The sequence below is a fragment of the Chenopodium quinoa genome, unplaced genomic scaffold (assembly GCF_001683475.1).
Source record: "Chenopodium quinoa cultivar QQ74 unplaced genomic scaffold, ASM168347v1, whole genome shotgun sequence".
NCBI classification, from domain to species: domain Eukaryota; kingdom Viridiplantae; phylum Streptophyta; class Magnoliopsida; order Caryophyllales; family Amaranthaceae; genus Chenopodium; species Chenopodium quinoa.
This window is the reverse complement of record NW_018743955.1, coordinates 1,886,790-1,891,743: the sequence shown is the minus strand read 5'-3', so window position 1 is coordinate 1,891,743 and position 4,954 is coordinate 1,886,790. Positions and strand designations below refer to the sequence as shown.

General features: G+C 35.6%; 1 pseudogene; it reads right to left on the bottom strand.

Moving 5' to 3' along the window:
- Positions 1-1,693: 1,693 nt before the first annotated feature.
- Positions 1,694-4,620, bottom strand: LOC110689167 (annotated as a pseudogene).
- Positions 4,621-4,954: the final 334 nt, after the last annotated feature.

The following is a 4,954-nucleotide window of genomic DNA, read 5'->3' as shown; positions in this document are numbered from 1 at the left end:
CAGCAATATATAAGGCAAATGTGATTTCATGACTAACTTCGTACCATGACTACCATCATCCCCGATCCTCTTTTCATGGTTTCGAACCATATAGAGTTAGTAATCTCATGGATTACGAATGGGGTGTAACCTTCATTGGTTAATCGTTGTCCCTTTATTGTGGTTGCCTTAAATGATCCGTGAACGGTTTACAAGTTCCTTAAAAACTTGTTGGCGGCTCCCTACTTTGCTTTGTCCCTAATCGTATGTTTATTCCCACTTCCTATGAGTGCCAAGCATATTCACCACATGCTCATTGTATTATTTGGGTATGTCTCACAAAATTAGTCTTATTGTGCAACAAAGAGGTATTATTTGTGAGACATACCCAAATAATATTTTATGTCTCACAAACATACCCAAATAATACCTCTTTGTATTAAAATTAATCTGATTTTCTCTTGTATCTCAAAGCCACGAAATTTACCCCTATTTATAGACATAGGAGACAACTAATCCTACTCCTACAAGGAATAGGACAAACCCCTAACCTTGTTCCGCAAGTATCCTAACAAGAATAGAATTACTACTTCTAATTAGAATAGGAAAACTAATCCGTAAACAAACTCTAATTAATTAACTAAAAACATTCCTAATAACCTTAGGAAGTTTATAGCAACTAAATAACAGAAATTAAAGCTAATCCTAAGTGCTTAAACCAAAAAAAACCCTTTCAAGTGAAAGGTAAAAACTTGCAAGCAAAACTTTAGAAAAACAAGGAAGGAAGGAAAATCATCCATTTCATCTCGCCAACTTCCGAGAATCTCACGCGCCGGCCCATGGTGTCGCCAAGTTCAAGGTGGTTTGAAGGAGGTGGCGCGTGGCCCTTGGAGTGGTGTGTGCACCCAACAATCGCCGATGGAAGTAAACCAAACCATTTCTTCTTCCTTGCAATCAAGCTTCCTTCTTTCTCAATTGATCTATTAAATTGAAATTGAACCTTTTAGGCTCACCGGCGATCAACAAAGGAAGCAAGGTGGCCACTGGTGAGCTACTCTTACTAGGAGGTTAGTGGGAAGCTTCGAGAGGAAATTAGGAGGACTTTCTCTCTCTAGGACTTTTTTGAGAAAGTTTGATATTTCATGAGAAGTTACATAAAGGAAATTGTATATTCCATAATTACATCTTGAACTACTTTCTTAATTTTGTTAGGCAATAATGTCACTTCATCCAAACAAATTTGGAAAGTTTGCTTGACTAAAGTTGGTTAGGTACCTTGGGGTAAATAATTCCCACTTTCCCAACATGTTTCATAAATATTTCAATTCCTACAAGAGTTAACCAAACCAAACAACTACCTCATAAATACAATTCCCATGAATTTGTATTTTCTCATTATTGCAACTAAATAAGGCCTTAGTTTTTTCTCACTAAGACATTAACAAATTTTTTGCACTTCTATACCTAATTCTTAACACCCCCTCCCCCTCTTTTTTTCCTCTCTTCCCCTGATTTTCCCATTCCCTTTCCTAAGCATCCAATACAACACCTAATTCCAATTTGAATTTTGGATTCACCTAATCCCAGCCACCACCCATTCCCATGTTTAGTAATGTAAAGTCAGGTCAAGCAAAATTTCCATTTAAACCAAAACATATTAGACTTAAACCAAAGATAACAACAATGTAAATTCTAATAGTAATAGATTATCAGCTCAAGCTAAATATCCATTTAAACTCATCAATATCCAATAGACTAACAAGCATGACATATATTTTCATTCACGCCTAGCTTCAATAAATCTACTTCTCCAGTATTACAAATTACGCGGACTATCTGAAAGAATCAACATACATCTTATTCTCGATGGACCTAGGTTTTCAAAATTGTCGAACAAAATTAAATCTCTGTAGAACTACAAATGCTGAACTCAACGGTTGGCCTTGGCAACTCTTTCAATCTCATCCTTCTTCTTGATTGCATAACTATAAAGACAAAAAACATCATAAGTATAAGTCACTGTAATGGGATGGAATAAAATTTAAGCCAATATAAAAAGTTAAAAGATAACAGACAATATCAAAGAAGCAAATGGAAAGCTTAAATATAAAGAAAGATTTAGCTATCCTGCCAATGACAAGTCTAAAAATCACAAAGAGTACCAACAAGTTGTCTTGTTCAAACCCATAAGAACAGAGTAGTGAAGTCATTGTGCAAGCATACCTGTTTGATGATCCCTTGGCACTAGGGATGGCAACGGGTCGGATCTAGACCAGGTTTGGATGGACCCGGATCCAGATCCGTTTTTAAATATAGGATCCAGATCCGACCCGAATCCGTCAGGTCTAGAAAATGAAGACCCGGATCTAGATCTGTCGGGTCCAATGGATCCGGGTCCAAAATGGGTCCAATATATTTTGCCTAATTTTTTGCAATAAATGTAATGTTCTGGTCAATAAAAATTTATTTAAAACTTACATTGTTGGTTATTAAGTTCAACCCCAAATTAACCAACTTATACACTCATATTTTGAATTAAAATTATAAACAACAAAAAAAATACAATGTTACATATGAGCTAGTGAAAAAACAACGATGATGTATATAATATGAGCATCCAAAATTCATCTCTTAAAAGGGTTAATCTTTATCATTACTAACATTATCAACATTTTTAATTTAGAAACAAACAATTTTGGTTTTTTTTAATAGGAAAAATAAAAAAACGGGTCCACGGATCTGGATCCGGGTCTAGGGCACAGACCCAGATCTAGATCCGTTTTTGTCAACAGGACCCGGATCCGACCCGGAGCCATCGGGTCCAAAATTTGAAGACCTAGATCCGTGAAAAACGGATCTGGATCTACGGATCCGGGTCGGGTTCAGATCCATTGCCATCCCTACTTGGCAGCATTAATAAGTTCATCTGCAAGGCACTCAGCAATAGTCTTAATGTTCCTGAAAGCACTCTCACGAGCTCCAGTTGTCAGGAGATATATTTCCTGATTCACCCGCCTCAATGGAGAGATATCAACAGTCTGTCGTCTAACAACACCAACTGATCCAATCCTAGTGGCATCTTCTCTTGGTCCACTGCATCAGAATGTATGTCAAACAAGAACACAGATAGATGCATGCAGAACTCCATAATATGACATTTCAATTTAATATAAATGTAAACACTTGTACATTATAACTCATAACCCAATTGGTTATGTTTAATACCTGTTGATGAAAGCATCAACAATAACTTGAATGGGGTTCAAGTCAGTCAAGAGGTGAATAATCGCCATAGCATGCTTCACAATACGAACAGCCATCAGCTTTTTTACTATTGTTACGCCCATGCATCATGAGAGAGTTGGTAAGCCTCTCAACAATGGGGCATTGAGCCTTTCTAAATCACTTCATTTGGTATCTACCAGAGGTGTGAGGCACAAAGGTCGCATGCTTAACTACAGATGCAGCAATGTAATCGGAAAGGGCAAGATCCGTGACCTAACAGAGGAAGAAAAAATGAACATTCTCAACACAGATCATAAACATTCAAATCAAAACACAATCTTAGACTACAAAAACAACGACAGAGCTCCATATCAACAAACCGATCACAATAATTTACAAATTGGCTGGCAACGAATGCTAATGGTTAGTAATCTTCGGGTCTCCCCACCATTTTGGGGTAGAATAATTGTTTTCCTCAATAAAAATCCTTTACAATCTGCAATCTTCCCCACCCCAACCTAAGTTAGCCTCATTGTAATCTACAATATACTTTTTTAATCACCTCCTTTCCATTCGACAATTCACTATCTCAAACCCTACCCTTACCTCTGTTATAAAGATTCATGTGATACAAAATTTCACAGTAAATTATTATAAGATGTTCATATAAATATAATACACAGAGGTCCAATATTACATCTGTTGCACAACCAAACACTAAATCACTTTTCGAATTACAACAAAAAATTCACTAATTGCAGAAAAATTAAAGCATACTACATAAAAAAAATCAATGAAACTGAAAAAAGATTTCTCTATGAGATTATAATTAACATTCTACAAATACCCACGAAACAAGAATTAAAACAACAACAACAACCAAAAAAAACTAATTAAATTTCTCCAAATTTAATCAACAAATTCGTTCAAACGTCAGACAAAAAAAAACAAAAAAAAAGCCACATTCCCTTCAATTTCACATCATTAAAAAAACAAATATCTAAAATTCGAAAAGATGATAAAAAAACCTGGACATCTTCAAAACCGTAATTGCCAAAGAGCTTGACAATTTCGGTCGAAGCTGAAACTGGCCCCAAGGCTTCCACTTCTGCCATCTGAAAGAAGCAAAGATGATCAACGTTGAATTCGAGGAGAGAGAATGTGATGAATTGCATAGGAGAGAGAAAGAGAGAGAGATACCTTGAACTAGGGGAAGTGTGAGAGAGGACTTAGAGGAGGCGCTTTAAAAAAAAGTAAAATTGCAGAATAAAAAAATGCATAATTTGTTGAGCTGCTGAGGGTTTAAGAAGAGTTCTATGATTTTGGCTGAGTTAGTTGATTGATGAATTGGGTATTGGAGGCTCGTGATTTTTGGTGATAATGTTTGGGTTTAAACTTTTAAGGGTTAGTTTGTGATGGAGGAAGTGTCAAAGTGAGGTGATGATGAGCCACATCTGATCGTGAACCATAAAGGCTCGACTCGGTCAAAGCTTGATTCATGGTGGCTTAGCTCAGATTTGAATTCGACACAATAGCTGAATTATGTCAAGCTCGACTTGAAAAGTTCGTGAATAACCTCGATTAGTCTTTCCATATATTAAAAAAAATACTTATATAAACTTAAAAATATTTATCCTAAATATTATACAATAATAAGTTAGTATTTTGATATTTTCTTTAATTAAAAATTTAATAATTAAAAAATAAAAAAAGACGAGGTAACTAATAATAATAAGTCAAGGTTGTCCGT